At 40.3% G+C, this 21,785-nt stretch overlaps 1 pseudogene; it reads right to left on the bottom strand.

Annotated features, from left to right (window-relative positions):
• Nucleotides 1-20,554: 20,554 nt before the first annotated feature.
• LOC116913819 lies at nucleotides 20,555-21,112 on the bottom strand (annotated as a pseudogene).
• Between the last annotated feature and the right edge of the window lie 673 nt (nucleotides 21,113-21,785).

Here is a 21,785-nt window from a genome sequence, read left to right as displayed (position 1 = left end):
ACAGAAATTAATTGCTGGAAGAAGTCCATCATGAGAAAGAATCTATGTTTTGAGTAGAGTCCAATGAGTAAGAATCTTAATTTCAGCAGTCCATTTCTAGATGACCTGAGGCAATGTATCACCATGAATGTGTCAGCCCCCCATTTCAGAATGAAGGGGTCCTCACAGATAACTCTCATCTAAGTACAAAATTCATCATGAATTCTAATGCCACATGAGTCATAAGCTGTGTGAAGGAGTAGACTTTGTGTCCACCTGACCTCTTTCTGCTCTTCCCCATGTCTATGACCTCAGGAACTTGAGGAATTTTTTTCATCTCCTTTTATTCTATCTGAAAAGACGAAACAATCAGTCACAAGACATCAGTAAAACTCATGTTACAAGGCTCTTGTGAGACTTAAATGAGATCACATGGATAAAACACTTTGCACCAAGTCAGGACATACTGCGCAGTCATCAGACGCTACCTGATTATGCCTTGCATGCTACTAATCAATTTTTTATTCTATGGAGAGATCTCTTTAACATTGACTGTTGGAGGCAGATTTGTGTACCATGACAAACAGCTTTGTGTGTTTAATATGGCCTTCTGCTTGGCTAAATGGAAACACAGAGGTAAAGTTCTGCCTGACCTTGTCAGTGGTTAACTTTTGCTTCCTCATGTGTGAGATTTGATTATCTTTATCTTTGCCTGTGTTACCTACATATCATAAAATCATCCCATCTTTTTAATATCCTCCCACAAATATTCAACTTTTTGACCTTCAGTAGGACTGTAGTAAGACTGCCTACTCTTGAGTGCCCCTGTCTATCTAATGTCATGTGAAACCACCTAAGTGTTTCCACATCATAGCTGTATCATGGTCACACAGATGCTATAAGCTGTGATTCATCCTTGCCACTAGATGGCACTGTAATAGAACACATTTACTGGTTAATTGTTTTATACTCTAGGGAGACAACCATAGAAACAGGGGCCTAAGGCGTAGCTACCTATATGAAGCTGGACTCGAGAAGACTTAAAAGAAGGGTGAATTATAAATGCAAGAATTTCATGTTTGAGTGTCATGTAGGTTCCTTCAAAAGGTGGTCTTAAGGGTGTAAAGGAGGTGACAGAGAGGGCGTAGGAGAGAGAGAAGGAGGAGAGAGCAGGGGTTAGGTGGGGAGAGAAAGAAAGGGAAGGGGAGTATTTTTAGGCTTTGGCCAGCAGGGCTTATTTCTATTGGATCATGCAATGCCCTTTAAAATTACACTGTAGTTCAGAGGTGCTCTTGTCCATTGGTCAAGATTGTCTCCTACTCTTTCTATAAGTTTTCATATGGACTAGCATTCTTTTGGCATTCAAGACAGATAGGGCAGAAAAAGCCCTCAGTGTGAATGAAAGAAAGCTCTTGAATGTGTAGTGTGCATTATCTATTCCAACCTGGTTAACATCAGATGAAAGGGTGGGTATATGTGACTCAGGGCACCAGATGTGTTTGCTGCAGCAACCTAATAAATCATGGACTCTGTAAATTCTTCCAGTTGAAATAAACAAAGAATCCTAATGAACCATCTGTATGTCCTAGTCCTTGGGGGGGGTTACCTAATAGGTATTCTAGCAAGTGCTTAGTGAATTAAAAATATAAATGGCTACTTCACGAACTTTAGATTAAAGAGACATGTTGCCCTTTATATTCTAGAATAAAAGAATTGGAAAATTATTTTATCTATAGATAAATATTAGAATATAGACATATGAGGGGTTAATTTTTGTAGGACTAGGAAGAATTTGATAAAAGGAAATATATAGGGGAAATGATATTGAACTGGAAGATATGAGGTGATGTGTATATTATTTAGGTCACCTTAAGTAAGTATAGGGAATTGAATCTACCTATCCTTCTCTCTCTCTCTCTCTCTCTCTCTCTCTCTCTCTCTCTCTCTCTCTATCCATCCATCCACTGATCTGCACATGTATGCATAATTATAGATTCATGTGTTTGAACCTGTGTTCAGTTACTAGTGTAATGGTTAATCTCAATTGTCAACTTCATAAAATATAGGATAGAAGATCAGTCTTCGGACCTGGCTGTTAGGATTATCCCAATTAGGTTACTTGATATGAGAAGATGCATACATCCTGGGTAGTACCATTCTCTAGGGTGGGATCTAAACTGTATGGGATAGAAAAAGTGAGCTGACAGCACGCATTCATTCTCTGCTTCCTGATTATGGATGCAACATGGCCAGACATTTCTAGTTCCTGCTGCTTTGCCTTCCTAATCACAGTGAAATATGTACCTCAAACTGTGTGTCTTAGGTAGGGTTTCAATTGCTGGGAGGAAACACCATAAGCAAAAAGCATGTTGGGAGAGGAAAAGGTTTATTTGGTTTATGCTTCCTTATCGCTGTTCATCATCAATGGATGTCAGGACAGGAATCCAAGCAGGGAAGGAATCTGGAGGCAGGAGCTGATGCAGAGCCCATGGAGATGCGCTGCTTACTGCCTTGGACCTCATGGCTTGCTCAGCCTGCTTCCTTATAGAACCCGACACAGCATAGCGATGGCACCACTAACAATGGATTGGGTCCTCACCCATCAATCACAAATTGAGACAATGCATTACGGGCTTGTCTGTAGCTTGATGTTTTCTTTCTCTGATTGGATATTTTTATTTACATTTCAAAGGGTATTCCTTTTCCCAATTTCCCCTCCAGAAAGACCCTATCCCATCTCCCTCGTCCTGCTTCTATGAGGGTGCTCCTCCACGCACTCATCCACTCCCGCCCTCTCCCAGCCCTGGCATTCCTCTACATTGGGGCTTCAAGCCTTCACAGGACCAAGGGCCTCTTCTACAGATGCCCGACAAAGCTGCCCTCTGCTACATATGTGGCTAGAACCATGGGTTGCTCCATGTGTACTCTTTGGTTGGTGATTTAGTCCCTGGGAGCTCTGGGGGCATCTGGTTGGTTGATGTTGTTGTTCTTCCTGTGGGGAAGCTCCTTTGCTTCAGCTTCTTCAGCCCTTTCTCTAACTCTTCCTTGGGGACCCCATTCTCAGTCCAATGGTTGGCTGGGAGCATCCACCTCTGTATTTGTCAGGCTTTGGCAGAGCCTCTCAGGAGACAACTCTGTTAGACTACTGTCAGCAAGCACTTCTTGGCATCTGAATAGTGTATGGGTTTGATGACTGCATACGGGATGGATTCCCAGGTAGATCAGTCTCTGGATGGCCTTTGCTTCTGTCTCTGATCCACACTTTGTTTCCATATTTCCTCCTGTGAATATTTTGCTCCCCCTTATAAGAAGGACTGAAGCATCCAGACTTCAGTCTTCCTTCTCCTTGAGCTTCATGTGATATATAATTGTATCTTCAGTATTGTTTTAAGAATGACATATCTACGTCCTATAGTCAAAGTGTGTGTTGTCTTTAGCAATAAGGTCTTATCATGTAATTATGATTGGAAACCAAGGCCAATGCCAAATACCCTGTGTTGCTCTAGAGATCCCTGGGACTTTCCTGACCAATAACTCAATTTCCATTAATTAACCCATTCCCTTTGGGAATGACATTTGTCTACATGTACAGGATAATTTTATTTGAATTCTTTTTACTTTCTTTTTTATGGTTACATTTGAGGTTAGCTTACTAACTAGTGTGTAAGTATCCATCTTCGTCATATATTTTCAGTTTTGGTTACTCCTTTTCCTCTTACTCATTCCCTGCCCCTACCCCTGCTTAATCCTTTCCCTCCTAGTACTACTTCATCTTCTTTCATTTTATATTTATTCTATTGTCCCTATAATTATTATTTCTGGTAATTTTAATAATAATTATTACTATTTACTTGTGAGTAAGATGTGGATTAAATCCGAATGGGTTCCCATGATCCTTCCTTTGGATTAGTGTTTCCCTCTTCAGTCCCACATATTCCTGAACCTCTCCCTGTTCAAGTTTTTTTTTGTCCCCCAGATGTGGACTGCTTGGTTAGGTCACATGTATGCCTGTGCTGTGGCCACACTACTCTTCTCTGCATTGCTCCAATTTTAATGTATGTGCCACTGAAGCAAGCACATGAGATAGACTTTTGAAGTTTACAAAATTACAGCTTTAAACAAAATATAATTAATACATTAAAGAATGTAAATTGAAAAGAGAGACTGTCACAAGAAAATTAGAATCTATAAACAGAAATATACAAAATAGAAAATGCAAAGCAAAAAGGATTAAAAAGTCAAGAAATGAGCTTAGCTGCGAGGGTGACAACATGAAGGAGAATTAGGGAGGTGAGGAGGCAAGGGGTGATGCTATATCTGAAGGGCAGAGAGGAAATAGCATGGGAAATGAAGATAGAAGCAAAGGGTGCTTATGAAAGTCAGTTGAAGTTCCTACTGTGTGTCTAACTGAAGTTGCCAAAGGAAACTTAGAAAAGTCTAGGGAAAAGAAGTATTCATAGATACATTGGTAAAGTAATCTTTAAACCCAAGTTCAGATTCATGAAATTCTATAAAATTCCAGTGGAACAAACTCTCTCTCTCTCTCTCTCTCTCTCTCTCTCTCTCTCTCTCTCTCTCTCTCTGTGTGTGTGTGTGTGTGTGTGTGTGTGTGTGTGTTGTGTGTGGACATGCTGCATTATGCTTTTTCCACGCAATGCAAAACTATATCAAAACTATATGCATTCCTTTTCAGTCTCAGAAAGAACATTTGTCTAAATAAGCTGTGTCCTGGGTCATTAAGAGATTGTTGAAAACATCAAATGATCAAAATAACAAAAAACGTATCTTCTGTCCATAGAAGATTAGTGACACACATGTATCATATAATGCAAGAGTCACATCATATTCATAAACTATGAACTCCTAAGCAAAGATGTCCTATTGTATCTACTTTAGATGACTCATGCTTAGGAAATAGAATGGGAAATGAAGGATAATAGTGCCACAGAAGAATCAAAGCCTGGTTAAACAGCCAGCGATCCAAGTTGAGCACCTTGAGCAGTGAGTCACATGGGTGCTATATAACCCAGTTAGAATATGGAAGGAAGAGAACTCTGACAAGAGTATTCATTTAAAACAGCTTTAATTCCTACCTAATCATGCACTCCCATTACTTTAAATTGAGGGGAAATTCTACAAAATACCTGCCTGATAATTCTTAAAATTGTCATGAAACCAAGAAAAGACTGAGAAATAGTGAATCAAAGATGACTAACGAGACGTAATGACTAAATATGATATGATATCATGGTTGGGACTAAGGAAGAGAATAAGAACTCAGTAGTAGAAATACCTGAGAAATTCAAATCAACCCTGAAGTTTAGCTATTAACACACTTAAATAAGTTCATGAAGCTTTCTTTTCAAGTTTATTTATTGAGAATTTCATATCTTTATAAAACATTTTTAAAATTGCATCTGATTCCATCTTCTACTCTTTCCAAAGTCCCCTATTGATCACCCAACTTCCTTTCCTCTTACTTTTTTGAGGGGGGTAACTTATTGAGTTCAGTTAGTGATACTAATATGCCCATGGGTTTATTGACTTCCATTGGAGCATAGACAGCCTAATGGGGGGGGTCACTTGCCTAAAAACATGGTTCCAACCTCTAGCAGCCACCTACTATCTTTAGCTAGGGTGGAATGCTATTTGGCTTGATCTTGTACAGGTCCTGCACAGGCAACCATAGCTATTGCAAATTCACTGGTGAAATAGCCCTATCATGGCCAGAAGATACAGAATCACAACATATAAGTTTCTAAATCTTGACAAGTGTATCGTGGTGCTATGGTTTGAATATGAAAAGTCTGTGCTTCATTCCTTATCCCTGTGCTCTCATACAGATGCTTAGTTCCCTGGTGGTGTTATTTTGGGTAGTAGAGGAAGTTGCAGGAGGTAGGGAGTATTTGGAGGAAGTGAGTGACTAGGAAAATGTCCTTGAAGTACACCCTGTCCATGGTCCCTGTTATTGTTATGAGCATGTGCCACTATGCCCACTATGACAAAATTTTAAAAGGTGGAGATTGGAGATGAAAGTCAGGCTGTCATGTTGGCATGTGAGCACTTTACTGACCAAGCTATGACCACAATTACACTTTTAAAAATAGCCAATTTACAATGCATTTGGTGGAATAAATATGAAGGGCACCTCTCAAGAGTGTTTCATAAAATAATCACATTGCTGTTTTTCCAGTGAGACAGACACACAGAATAATGCCTACACTACTTGAGACTCCTTCTTGCCTCTTCCAGTCATGATCCTCCTGACAAGTAATCCCTCTACCAAACCCTCATCACCACTGATACCTTCTGGACTTTTGAAATTCATATAAACAGAACCATGAAATGTCTACTCTTTTCTATCTGGATTTTTTTTTCAACTTTTTATCTGGGAGATCCATTCATAATTCTGTTACAGTAGTTTCTTTTTTCCATGAATATATTTTATATGATATGCATAATAATATACATAGTAATGAAAAATACAATTTTGTTATATGCTTGGTCACAAATTATTTACCCTGTGGCCATTGGAATTGTTCTAGTTTGGGACTATCATAAAAAGAAAATGAATATCACTGGCCTTGCAGTTTTCAAAATGTATGTGTGCTGTTGCTAAGGAATCTTTACTAGTAAGAATCCCTAACATTGCTGCTGCTACCCTGAGTTTTAATATAAGGTAATTTTATACAAGTACATGTCCATCACTAGTGTCCGGTCAGTTAGCATCCTGGTAATCACTCCTTTTCTGATCTAGGCATGATGCTGAGATGTATAGAGATAATCTATTGAAACTTTGAATTGCATTATTCTCTTGGGAGACATTATAGAGCCCAGGCTGGTCCTACTGCATCCACCGTCTGAGATTGAGAAGACAGATGTTAATTGTTATGCCTAGATTTATAATTTCTGTTTTCTTTTGTGGTTTTAAGAAATGTTTGGGGCAAATAATATCAGGTTTATAGGAAAAATATAAAATAGTTCAGTATATTCATTGCACCCCTCACCAACTTTGTGCAATGTTAGCATTTATTATGACAGTAACATAAGGAAATTCCTTAAAAACCCTATGATTCCAATACCAAATCATATTTTTACCGTGATGTGCTATAAAAACTGTAATAAAATGCAGTTAAAGGACAATTCTGTATGCCCTAGAAACTGACAATCCAACTAATATAATCAAAGATTATAATTTAGTGTGGGCTATTTGGATAAGAAATTAATTTGTCAACACAGGAACCTAGGAGCAGTCAAGGGCAGGATGCTCCTGATCTCTTTCTGCTCCCAGGGCTAAAAGTGTTGCTAGGAGCACTGACACACCTGAGAGCAGAGGTAAGACCAGTACTTCTGCTCAAAGGGACCTGCCTGGAGCCCTCAGGACACACGAAACCAGGAGCAGTCTGAGACGGGACCCTTTTGGTTTCTGCCTGCACCCAGAGCTGACCCAGTCCCACAGCTCTCTGCACTTAGATCCTGCTGGAAAAAAAAGCTGGTCATAGGAGTGCTGACACACAGGCTTACAGGAGGGTCAAGCCACTGTCAGGGATAGCAAGAACACCAGAGACAAACAGATGGCAAGAGGCAAACACAGGAACCTAAGCAACAGAAACCAAGATACTTGGCATCATCAGAGCCCAGTTGTCCTACCAAAGCAAACACTGGACTTCCCAACACACAGGAAAAGCAAGATTGGGATTTAAAATCACATAGCATAAAAAAAAATAAAATCACATATCATGATGATGACAGGGGACTTTAAGAAGGACATAAATAACTCTTAAAGAAATACAGGAGAACACAGGTAAACAAGTAGAAGCCCTTAAGGAGGAAACACAAAAATCCCTTAAAGAATTACAGGAAAACACAACTAAACAGGAGAAAGAATAGAACAAAACCATCCAGGATTTAAAAATGGAAATAGAAACAAAACAATAAAGAAAGCACAAAAGGAGACAATCCTGGAGATAGAAAACCTAGGGAAGAGATCAGGAGTCATAGATACAAGCATCACCAACAGAATACAAGAGATAGAAGAGAGAATCTCAGGGGCAGAAGATACCATAGAAAACATCCACACAACAATCAAAAGTCAAAAAGCTCCTAACGCGAAACAACCATGAAATCCAGGATACAGTGAGAAGATCAAACCTAAGGGTAATAGGTATAGAAGAGAGTAAACATTTCCAAATTAAAAGGCCAGTAAATATCTTCAACAAAATTAAAGAAGAAAACTTCCCTAACCTAAAGAAAGAAATGCCCATAAGCATAAAAGAAACCTGCAGAATTCCAGATAGATTGGACCCGAAAAGAAATCCCCCCTGTCACATAATAGTCAAGACACCAAATGAACAAAACAAAGAAAGAATATTAAAAGCAGTAAGAGAAAAACAGTTAGGTGACATATAAAGGCAGACCTATCAGAATTCCACCCAACTTTTCTACAGAGTCTATGAAAGGCAGAAGATCCTGGGAAGATGTCATACAGACCCTAGGAGAATACAAATGCCAGCCCAGGCTACTATATTCAGCAAAACTATCAGTAAACATAGATGGAGAAACCAAGATAGTCCATGACAAAGACAAATTTACACAATCTTTCCCCAAATCCAGCCCAACAAAGGATAAAAGATGGAAAACTCCAACACAAGGAGGGAAACTGCATCCTAGAAAAAGCAAGAAAGTAATCTTCGTGCCACCAACACAAAAGAAGAGAGCCACACAAACATAATTTCATCTCTAATGAGAAAAATAACAGGAAACAGCAGTCACTATTCCTTAATATCTCTTAACATAAATGGACTCAATTCCCCAAAAAGGACATAGACTAACTAAGAGGACCCAGCATTTTGCTGCATACACGAAAGACACATCAGTGGCAAAGACAGATAGGCTGGAAAACAATTTTCCAAGCAAATGGTTCCAAGAAACAAGCTAGAGCAGCCATTTTAATATCTAATAAAATGGACTTTCAACCAAAAGCTATCAAAAAAGATAAGGAAAGACACTTCATATTCATCAAAGGTAAAATTCACCAAGATGAACTCTCAATCCTGAATATGCTCTAAATGCGAGGGCACCTACATTCATAAAAGAAACCTTACCAAAGCTCAAAGCACACATTGCACCTCAAACAATAATAGTGGGAGAATTCAACACCCCTATTCTCAGCAATGTTCCCATCATGGAACAGAAACTAAACAAAGACATAGAGAAACTCACAGACGTTATGAACCAAATGGATTTGACAGATATTTATAGAACATTTCATCTAAAACAAAAGAATATACCTTCTTCTCAGCACCTAATCCTACCTTCTTCAAAATTGACCATATTGGTCACAAAACAGGCCTCAACAGATACAAGAAGACTGAAATAATCCCATGCATCTTAACAGATCACCAAGGACTAAGGCTGGTCTTCAGTAACGACAAAAATGACAGCCCACATACACATGGAAGTTGAACAATGCTCTACTCAATGATAACTTGATCAAGGAAAAAATAAAGAAAGAAATTAAAGACTTTTTAGAATTGAATGAAAATGAAAGCACAACATACCCAAACTTATGGGACACAATGAAGGCAGTGCTAAGAGGAAAACTCATAGCTCTGAGTGTCTCCAAAAAGAAACTGGAGAGAACATATATTAGCAAATACACCAAAGAGGAGCACATGTCAGGAAGTGATCAAACTCAGGGCTGAAATCAATCAAGTGGAAACAAAAAGAACCATACAAAAAATTAACAAAACCAGGAGATGATTCTTTGAGAAAATCAAGAAGATAGATAAACCCTTAGCCAGACTAACCAGAGGGCACAGAGACAGTATCCAAATTAACAAAATCAGAAATGAAAAGGGAGACATAACACCAGAAACCAAGGAAATTCAAAAAATCATCAGATCCTACTACAAAAGCATATAGTTAACAAAACTTGAAAGTCTGGATGAGGTGGATAATTTTCTAGATACCAAGTACCAATGTTAAATTAGGATCAGATAAAGAATCTAAACAGTCTCACAACTCCTAAATAAATAGAAGCAGTTACTGAAAGTCTTTCAACCAAAAAAAGTCCATGACCAGATGGGTTATTGGAGAATTCTATCAGACCTTCATAGAACACCTAATACCAATACTCTCCAAACTATTCCACAAAATAGACACATAAGGAACACTACCCAATTCCTTCTATGAAGCCACAACTATGCTTATACCCAACTATACAGAGACCCAACAAAGAAAGAGAACTTCAGACCAATTTCCCTTATTAATATCAACACAAAAATACTCAATAAAATTCTTGCAAACCGAATCCAAGAACACGTCAAAATGATTATCCATCATAATCCAGTAGGCCTCATCCTAGGGATGCAGGGATGGTTTAATATAAGGAAATCCATCAACATAATCCACTATATAAACAAACTCAAAGAAAAAACCCACATAATCATCTCATTAAATGCTGAGAAAGCATTTGACAAAATTCAACACCCCTTCCTGTTAAGTCTTGGAAAGTTCAGGAATTGTAGTCCCATCCTAAACATAGTAAAAGCAATATACAGCAAACCATTAGCCAACATCAAACTAAATGGAGAGAAACTTGAAGCATTCCACTAAAATCAGGGACTGGACAAGTCTACCCACTCTCTCCCTACTTATTCAATATAGTACTGGAAATCCTAGCTAGAGCAATAAGACAACAAAAGAAGGGCAGTGGGATATAAATTGGAAAGGAAGAAGTCAAACTGTCACGATTTGCAGATGATATGATAGTATACTTAAGTGACTCCAAAAGTTCTATCAGAACTACTAAATCCTATAAATAACTTCAGCAAAGTGGCTGGGTATAAAATTAACTCAAACAAATCACCTACTCTTCCTTTACTCAAAGGATAAACAGATTGATAAATAATTTAGGGAAATGACACCCTTCACAATATTCACAGATAACATAAAATACCTCAGTGTGACTCTAACCAAGCACATGAAAGAGCTGTATGACATGAATTCAAGTCTCTGAGGAAAGAAATTGAAGAAGATCTCAGAAGATGGAAAGACCTTCCATGCTTATGGATTGACAAGATCAATATAGTATAATTGGCCATCTTACCAAAAGCAATCTACAGATTCAATGCAATCCCAATTAACGTTCCTACTCAATTCTTCACAGAGTTAGAAAGAGAAATTTGCAAATTCATTTGGAATAACAAAAAACCCAAGATATCGAAAACTATACTCAACAATAAAAGTTCTTCTGGGGGAAATCACCATCCCTGACCTCAAGCTGTATTACAGAGTTATAGTTATTTAAAAAAAAAAAGAGTATGATATTGGTACACAGACAGGTAGATAGATCAGTGGAATAGAACTGAAGACCCAGAAATGAACCCACACAACTATGGTCACTTGGTCTTTGACAAAGGAGCTAACATTATCCAGTGGGAAAAAAGATAGCATTTTCAACAAATGGTGGTGGTTCATTTGGAGGTCAGCATGTATAACAATGCAAATCGATCCATTTTTATCACTCTGTACAAAGCTCAAGTCCGAGTGGATCAAAGACCTTGACATAAAACCAGGTACTCTCAAACTAATAAAAGAAAAAGTGGGGTGGAACCTCAATCACATGGGCACTGGGGAAATTTTCCTGAACAGAACACCAATGGCTTATGCTCTAAGATCAAGGACTGACAAATGGAACATCGTAAAATTTCAAAGCTTCTGTAAGGCAAAGGACACTGTATTAGATCAAAATGGCCACCAATTGATTGGGAAAAGATATTTACCAATTCTATATCCAATAGAGAGCTAATATTCAATATATACAAGGAATTCAAGTTGTTAGATTCCAGAGACTCAAATAATCTTATTAAAAACTGGGGTACAGAGCTAAACAAAGAATTCTCATCTGAGGAATATCTAATGAGAAGTACCCAAAGAAATGTTCAACATATTCAGTCATCAGGGAAATGCAAATCAAAACAATCCTTAGATTCCACCTGACACCAGTCAGAATGGCTAAGATAAAAAACTCAGGTGACAACAGATGCTGGTGAGGATGTGAAGAGGAACACTCCTCTATTGTTCATGGGACTGCAAGCTGGTACAACCATTCTGGAAATCTGTCTGGAGGTTCCTAAGAAAATTGGACATAGTAGTACCTGATGACCCAGCTATACTACTCCTTAGTATATGTCCAAAACATGCTCCAACATACAACAGGTACACATGCTTCCACTATGTTCATAGCAGCCTTATTTATAATAGCCAGAAGCTGGAAAGAACCCAGATGTCATTCAACAGAGGAATGGATACAGAAAATGTGGTACATCTACACAGTGGAGTACTACTCAGCTATTAAAAACAATGACTTTATGAAACTCATAAGCAAATGGATGGAACTAAAAAGTATCATCTTGAGTGAGGTAACCCATTCACAAAAAAACACACATGATGTGCACTCAATGATAAGTGAATATTAGCCCCAAAGCTTGGAGTACCCAAGATACAATCCACAGACCACATGAAGCTCAAGAAGATGGACGCCAAAGTACAGATGCTTCAGTCCTTCTTAAAAGTTGGAACAAAAATATTAATAGATGGAGACAAAGTCTGGAGCCGATATTGAAGAAATGGCCATTCAGAGCCTGCTGTACCTGGGGATCTAGCCCATATACATACAGTCACCAAATCCATACAGTATTGCAGATGCCAAGAAGTGCATGCTGACAGGAGCCTGATATAGCTGTCACCTGAGAGGCTCTGCCAGTGCATGACAAATACAGAGGGAAAGATAGCAGCCAACCATTGAACTGAGGATCGAGTCCCTGTTGGAAGAGATAGAGAAAGGATTGAAGGAGCTGAAGGGGCTTGCAACTCCATAGAAACAAGAATAGCAACCAACCAGAACTCCAGGGACTTAACCACTGCCCAAAGAGTACACGTGGACAGACCCGTGCATGGCTCCAGCTGCATATGCAGCAGACGATGGACTTGTTGGGCATCAATGGGAGGAGAAGCCCTTGGTTCTGCCAAGGCTCGAGCCCATAGTGTAGGGGAATGTCAGGGTGGGGAGGCAGGAAGGGGTGGGTGAGGGAACACCCTCATAAAAGATGGGGAAGGGGAGATGGGATAGGGGGTTTATGGATGAGAAACCAGGAAAGGGGATAATACTTAAAATGTAAATAAAAATATTCAATAAAAATTAGTTTGTCTTTTGCACTTTGGGGTATTTATTTATTTGCTGCATGAATGGATCTAGGAAACCAGTTTTAATTATTATGCCAACTAATGCCAAAGTGGGCAATAGATTCTTCTGATGTTCTCATATTTTGAAATTCAGAGGTAATAAGGCTTTTTACAGAAATTTGGGGGATTTCATGATCACAGAAAGTTAAACATGTTTCATAAAACTATTTAATTTTCAAAACTTCATGCGACATGGAGAAATAATCTTCCTATCTCCCCATTTTACACATGGAGAAATCAAAGTCTAGAGAGAATAGGACGCTGTATATGTAAACAGAGAGGCTCCAATTCAAACTTAATCTCCACAAATCCTAGATCCAAAGCTTTCATTTATTTTATCTACACTGGTACTTCTAACAGTATGAATCACACTTTATTTATTTATTTATTTATTCGTAGCCGGGGACCGAACCCAGGGCCTTGCGCTTGCTAGGCAAGCTCTCTACCACTGAGCTAAATCCCCAACTCATGATCTTGCTTTATTCAGGTTCCCAAATACCCAAGGTGTGCATCTGAAGAGGAAGCCTGGGGTTCTAAGTTTTTAATGGTCCCCATGAGTGAGTCACTCTGCTTCAAAGACTCACTAAGAATGTGGCATCTACATAGAACACATGAAACTCAAGACGGATGATCAAAATGCGAATGCTTCACTCCTTTAAAAGGGGAACAAGAATACCCTTGGCAGGGAATAGAGAGGCAAAGTTTAAAACAGAGGCAGAAGGAACACCCATTCAGAGCCTGCCCCACATGTGGCCCATACATATAGAGCCACCCAATTAGACAAGATGGATGAAGCAAAGAAGTGCAGGCCGACAGGAGCCGGATGTAGATCTCTCCTGAGAGACATACCCAGAATACAGCAAATACAGAGGCGAATGCCAGCAGCAAACCACTGAACTGAGAACAGGACCCCCATTGAAGGAATCAGAGAAAGAACTGGAAAGCTTGAAGGGGCTCGAGACCCCATATGAACAACAATGCCAACCAACCAGAGCTTCCAGGGGCTAAGCCACTACCCAAAAGACTATACATGGACTGACCCTGGACTCTAACCTCATAGGTAGCAATGAATATCCTAGTAAGAGCACCAGTGGAAGGGGAAGCCCTTGGTCCTGCTAAGACCGAACCCCCAGTGAACGTGATTGTTGGGGGGAGGGCAATAATGGGGGTAGGATGGGGAGGGGAACACCCATATAGAAGGGGAAGGGAAGGGGTTAAGGGGATGTTGGCCGGGAAACCGGGAAGGGGAATAACACTCGAAATGTAAATAAGAAATACTCAAGTTAATAAAGAAAAAAAAAAAAAAAAAAATGTGGCATCTTGAATTTATCTTCCCAACGCATTTACACACACACACACACACACACACACACACCCACACACACACACACACACGAACTAACAGGACCATGCCCCCTCGATTGTTTATTTGTGGCTGCTTCACACCAACCTGCTCCCATTTGTGAGTTTCCCACCGGAGGTTCTCAACATTAGAGCTCCTTTCCCAGCCCCTTGCAAACTGGGGATGCAGTGGATGCAAAGTAAGCATTGAACTGAGTTAGATAAACATCATGGCTGGTAAGCACGCATGCCTATCCCTCCTCTCAGGACTCTGTGAATCTTAAACCATAGTGAGTTAGTCCATCAGAAGGAATACTCTTCTGCCCACACAGTTTCCTATACGGAATCTCTTGAGACTCTTTGAAGAGATAAATATGCTACAACATACATTTTTTTAAGTATAAGGCTCAAGACAAAATGTGATGGGGAAATAATCAAATAATATGTAACACCTATTTTTTTAACCATCCTGCAAAGATTATTTTTGAGATGGTTTGTTCCTGAAAGCCTTTCTTTCTTGAAAAATAAAATAAAAAGAGGTGAGAGCTAAAAGGATACATAGAGGTTATTAAAACTTCCATTTTGCATGCCCTTGTTTTTGGAGAAAAATATCCATTATGTGACTTGAAGATGTCCTAGTGGTCCAAGGGAAGAGGCAGTAATTACCTGTCCTGGCCACTTCTGTTTTATGCTGTGATCTTAGCTGAGCTTCTTCTATCTATCTCTTCAGTTTCCTCCTTCCCAAGCACGTAAGTAACGGAAGCTACTTCATGAGACTCAGCATTCAACGAAATAATGTGTGCGTGATGGCTAACCCAGTGCCAGGGTCATTGCAAGCACAGAAAAGCACCTATGATTACCGTTGCTAGCATCTGTCTCTGTTTATGCTTTGAGGAACAGTCTCCTTTCATAGGACACCAGCATACACAGTACACCATTACCTACTGTATGTGTTCAAGAACTGTTGACTAAAAACGAGAGGCCAATTAGTAACATTGCAGATGCGTGTGAGTTCACAAGTGTCGGTGCTTGCGGCGAAGGCTACCCAGAACAAGTTCCTTACATCTGGTCTTCTTCCCACAGCTGGTTTGGCTTCTGTGCTGGATAATTGTATATCAACTTGACACAAGTTAAAGTCATCCAACAGATTCGGCGGACCTGTAGGGCAGTGTACTTACTAGTGATCGGTGGGGGAGGGCCCAGCTCATTGTGGTTGGGTCACCCATCCCTGGGCTGGTCATCCTGGGTTCTACAAGAAAGCAGATTGGACAAGTCATGGTGAGCAAGCCAGTAAGCAGTACTCTGTGGCCTCTGCATCAGCTCCTGTCTCCAGGTTCCCGCTCTGCCTTCCTTCGGTGGTGGAAATGTAAGCTGAAATAAACCCTTTCCTCCTCAACATACTTTTGGTCACAGTGTTTCACCATAGCAATAGTAACTCTAACTAAGATAACATGGCTCTTTTCTTTTTCCCCATTTTTATTAAATTGGGTATTTCTTATTTACATTTCAAATGTTTTTCCCTTTCCAGGTTTCTAGGCCCTCAGCCCCCTACCCCCTCCCACTCCCATTCGATATGGTTGTTCCCCTCCCCATCTATCCCCCTTATCTGCCCACCCCAACAATCCCATACACTAGGGGTCCAGCCTTGGCAGGACCAAGGGCTTCCCCTTCCACTGGTGCCCCTACAAGTTTATTCATTGCTACCTATGCAGTTGGAGTCCAGGGTCAGTCCATGTATAGTCTTTGGGTAGTGGCTTAGTCCTGGAAGCTCTGGTTGGTTGGCATTGTTGTTCATATGAGATCTCGAGCCCCTTCAAGCTCTTCCAGTCCTTTCTCTGATTCCTTCAACGGGGGTCCCGTTCTCAGTTCAGAGGTTTGCTGCTGGCATTCACCTATGTATTTGCTGTATTCTGGGTGTGTCTCTCAGGAGAGATCTACATCTGGTTCCTGTCGGCCTGCACTTCTTTGCTTCATCCATCTTATCTAGTTTGGTGGCTGAATATGTATGGACCACATGTGGGGCAAGCTCTGAATGGGCGTTCCTTCAGTCTCTGTTCAAACATGGCTCTTTTCCATGTGTTAACAACTCGCATGCCACCCAAAGATAAGATTTGGTATTAAGAACAAGTTAGGGTTGGGGATTTAGCTCAGTGGTAGAGCACTTGCCTAGCAAGCGCAAGGCCCTGGGTTTGGTCCCCAGCTCCGAAAAAGAGAAAAGAAAAGAAAAGAAAAGAAAAGAAAAGAAAAAGGACAAGTTAAAAGACTTATGCCAGCCTATTAGCTCTGCTTGCTTTTGATGATCTCATATGTGCAGAATTATGAGTACAATGTTTTCTCCCCATTAAAACAAATGTTTCTGAGCCACTGGAATGGATCAGTGTGTTAAGGCATTTGTCACCAAGTCTGATGGCGCACACACACACACACACACACACACACACGCACACACACACACGCACACGCACGCACGCACATACACACACGCACACGCACACGCACGCACGCACATACACACACGCACACGCACACGCACGCATGCACAGAGTAAATAAGTAAATGTAATAAAAATAAAAACAAACACAAATCCTCTGAAGAGTATAAAGAATATATATCTGACATAGAAAACTGAAAAACTAGAAAAACAAAATATAAAAGCAAACACTTTGTAATTCTAAAGGAAATTACAGCTAATATTCTGTGAGGCTTTATAGATATATTTATTTGTTAATACCAAAACCATATATAATATATCATTATAATATTTTCTCTTCTGAAGGACACATACCAAGTATTTATCATCCTTGTATGTTTTCAAATTTAGTTCTTATTGTCATTCACAGGCAGGCTTTAAGTGTGATTTTATTTTGGATTTGATTTTATTCTTGTCTATTTACCTAGCCATGCCTACTTGGCCCAGACTTAGATCAGATGTTCCCTTGGCCATACATCAGTCCCCCCTGACGCTGGCTCAGAGCCTAGAGTATGTCGGACCTGCAAAGTCTCAGATGGTGTCGAATGAATGGGTACTGAGTGAACACATAGTACGCCTGCTAGTTTCCACTCTGACTGGGGGGATAAACTGAAAAGGAAAACCACATCTGTGTGCTAAAACTGATGTTAGTTCTGAAATGTGGGGTGACTTGACTTGGTGGGTCAAGTATACCTGCAGGATATACAGGAAGGTCCTCCAGACTCAGGGTTCTTTCACACTCTTCTGTCCTCTTCTGACCTTCTTACTCAGCCCTTCTCATCTCTCTCGTCTGTGGTTCTCCCTTCTCTACTCTCTTGCTGCTGTGGACTGAAAGATGGCTTTGCGAAGGCTTTGTAAGTGCTTTTCAACCGAGCCATGCACCATGTCTGCACGCTGGTTGCAGATGTGTTTGACATGCGTGTTTGCCCCTCTGAGTGGAAATGTACTTCCATGTTATCTGTTACAGCCTCTCTGATCTCCCTCACCCCCCTCTCCCCCCAAGTTCTCCCATCCAGCTTCAAAATTCTCAACGCCGAGCATAGAAACTTCACAGTGCAGAGCTTCATATGTAAACTGAAGCTGAAAGTGGGCAGAAACTGTGGTTTCCAATCTGAAAGAGCAATTTCCTCTCTAAGGTTTAAGGTTAAAATTAATTGGGGCCTGGGAATAAGTGTGCTCTATAAGAAAGATGGCTTGTTCCTCTGTGTCTTGTTGAAAGGGAGTTCAGTGAGAGCTGGCTGTTGTGGAGAAGGTGGAATAAGACCCAGCCCCAAACGCCTGTAGGGTAATTCGTAGACGTAATCATCACCCAGAAAATCTGACAGTAGCCCATGAGGGGTACATAGTGCACCACAGTAAGGCTTTTTTTTCCTCACATCTGCACTCATTGGATATTCGACCTGTCTGCTAGTCTGTGGTTCTTATATTCATGCAACAGGTTATGGTCGTACCTTGCACTGTTTCTTTGTTAGGCCAGTTTTATATTGCTTTAGAACTTCAGAGAGAGGAAGCGCCGAATCTCCAGGGGAAATGCTCTGCCAGCTACTGTGTTATTATTACCAATATTTTAAAATTCTTATGTTATACGAGAGCAGTTAGAGCACCTATTAGAAAGTTACAAAATGTAATTGTCTCTTGCTGTACCCCTCCCTGCCACTAGAGGGAGAACTTAATTTTTTATTTTTTAAATTAAAAAATAAAACATGTGTACGTGTGTATGTGTGTATGTATGTGTGTTTATGTATGTATATGATGTATGCTTGCATATATGTTTGTACTAATGTATGTGTATTATATAAATATAATCTTCTCAGTCAACATGATTCTATTTGTATGTACATGATTTCAGGAATAACCTCTAAGTATTGGATAACCAGTTGGGGGTTTCTTCCCTGAGGAAGATGATCTTCTCCCCACTTGCCTGTAGTTGTGTCTAGGGCTAGGGTCCTGTGAGGTTTTGCCCTTCCGTGTTAGAGTGCTGTTAGCAGGTGTCCTTCTTGTTCAGGTCTTATTTAAGCAGTCATGTGGTGTGACTTCATGAATGTTTCTCTCTTGACATTTCTAGGAGATGCTGTCTCCTGGCAGACTTGCCATTTTTCTACCTCTTACAACCTTCCCACCTCCTCTTCTGGGATATTCCCTGAGCCTTGGGGGTAGGAGTTGTGCTGTGGATGGGTCAGTCGTGGCTGGGCCCCATACAATCATTTGTTCTTTGCATTTTGGCTGGCTGTCATTTTCTGTAATGATCTCTCTGTGTTACAACAAGAAGTCTCTTTGATGGGGGTAAAAGCTACATTTAACTGTGGGTAAAGGATAGGTATTTAGAATGTAGTTATGGATTATGCTGGTTTAATGAGGTGATAGCTGTGGGTTCTCCTCCAAGAGCCATGACTTCTCTAGCCCTGGTTAGTTGACAGGGTTCCAGTATCAGGCATGAGTTCCCTCTGATTGAGCAGGTCTCAAATCCAACTTGAGAGCTTTTGTTACCTCCAAGTTATGTGTGTCACTACTGTACCCTTAGGGATATCCTGCCGCACTGGTCAGTGTTGTGCCTCATAGGTATCACAGCTGGGTAGGACTATTGTTTGCTTCTCTTCCTTGGTGGCTTGCATGGAGCATTTTGATACCATAAAAGCTAGTCCACAGGGAAGGGGCTTTCAGATCAGATCAGAACAGGTTCCTCAGACTCTGTGTCCAAAGTGCCTGGTGTCCTCAGCAAAAGGGAATTATAGCAATAATCTAGAATGTTTTGAGTCTCTTTGACTCACCAGATGAGCAATTTACAAGGGAGCATCTCGTGCTTGCTTAGAAGTTTGTTAGTCTGCGGCTCTTGGAGTGAATGGCCATCCAGAGGACTTCATTTAAATTATATATGTAATTTAATGTGAAGTTTCTGTTGTAAATGCTATTGTAACTATATAGATGTCAATTGAGTTGTATCGACTTTGGGTCTGATTAATTTTATTATGTAGTATTTTTATTTGTTTCCAAGTTTTAAAAAGTTTTATAGTAAATCTTATAAAATTAAAAATAAACATCATATATATTATCCTAGTGTTTCTATGGCTGTGGTGAAACACCAGGACCAAATAGAAAGTTGGGGAGGAAAGGCTTAATTTGGCTCACCGTTCTTCTTCAAAAGAACAGGAACTCAAACAGGGCAGGAACCTGGAGGCAGGGGCTGATATAGAGGTTGTGGATGGGTGCTACTACAGTTTACTTCTCATGGCTTGCTCAGTCTGGTTTCTTATAAAACCCGGGACCACCAGCTCAGGAATAGTAACACCCACAATGGGCTGAGCTCTCCCCAACAATCACTAATTGAGAAAACACCACAGGCTTGCCTAGAACCTAATCATTTTTTTTAATTTAAATATACTTTATTTTTAGACAACCCATGTGGTATTTTTTTTTCTTAAAAAAAAATGCCTCCACTCCAAATAAATCATGGTCAAAATAAAAGCTCAGGATATCAGTCCCATTTGTCCTAAGTCCTGGTGTCGTATGGATGGTAAGCAGCATTCAATTATGGTGACAGGTGACAGATCCAATTTGTTAACATTTTTCCATCTCTAAGCCCTCCTTAAAGAAAATCATGAATGGAGTCACACCATCTTCACGTTACTCCAGGAGAGCAACCATAACATCTGGATTCATGTTTTCACCAATAAAAAACTGATAGTTATTGAAATTAGCAAGGATGTGCTTAATTTGCTCTGCAGCTCCAGTCATAAATGATGTTACTTTTTCTGGTTTCTGTTCTTCAAGTTGGCCTTTGAGTGATTTCATGCCGTCTTTGATGTACTTTCTGTAGGCCTCTTCTGTGAAGCTGGATTCTTGTAAGTGATGGTTCCTGACAATGTCAACACCAGTGACTACTATGTTTTCAGAACCTTCACCCTCCAGACCTTCAGTGGAAGCGTTTCCACCAATGAGCGAAATATCGATGGTACCCTCTGTTCTACTGACCATCTCACCCTCCAACTCCAGGCACAGTCCATCTGCGGTCTCCCGGATTTTGTAGATGTCGGAGAGCAGCTCGTCTTGGCTGATGAGGTCCTAGTAGATGGTCATGGTGTCACCTGGGAACAGTGGCACTAGGGGAATAGGGAGCAGGCTGAAAAGGCTGAAATGAATCTTAAGGAAGCATTTTTTTTTAAATTGATATTTCCTCCTCTCAGCTGACTTTAGCTTGTGTCAAGTTGACATAAAATTAGCCAGCACATATGTGTACACATGGACTTATATGTATTCTGTGTAATTTTAGGTAAATAGATGATAATATGATTCCTTAAGACTTTTTCAGAAACCCTATTGTTATTTTCCTCTCTTCCCTCCCTCTCCTGTGTTGACTTCCCTCCACTTTAAAGTTAACAGCCCTGCCTCATTTTCTCCTTCAAATAACTCCTATTTAATGATTTCTCACTTTATTTATGACAAGTCTTCCCAGGTCTCTTCTGGTCAGAAGTTCTTTGAGACAATTCCATCAGCCTTAGCCAACTGCAGATTAGAATCACCTGACTCAACTACCCTGACAATGGCCCTGCCGATAGCATATGTTTTGAACTAGCCACCAAACCAGACTAGGACCTTCTCAACCTCAGCCACATTCATCCAGATGGATGCATGGTCTTTGACACCAAGTATACACTTGTATGTCCACAAACACGCTGGTGTAGTTCTGCATGTTAAGGCCACACCTGCTCACCGGTCCATTAGGAGTACGAAAGGACCCTGTAAATAACCT

This window comes from Rattus rattus, chromosome 12 (genome assembly GCF_011064425.1).
Source record: "Rattus rattus isolate New Zealand chromosome 12, Rrattus_CSIRO_v1, whole genome shotgun sequence".
In the NCBI taxonomy this organism is placed as follows: domain Eukaryota; kingdom Metazoa; phylum Chordata; class Mammalia; order Rodentia; family Muridae; genus Rattus; species Rattus rattus.
Note: the sequence above shows the minus strand (reverse complement) of the source record. Positions and strands in the feature narration are given on the sequence as shown.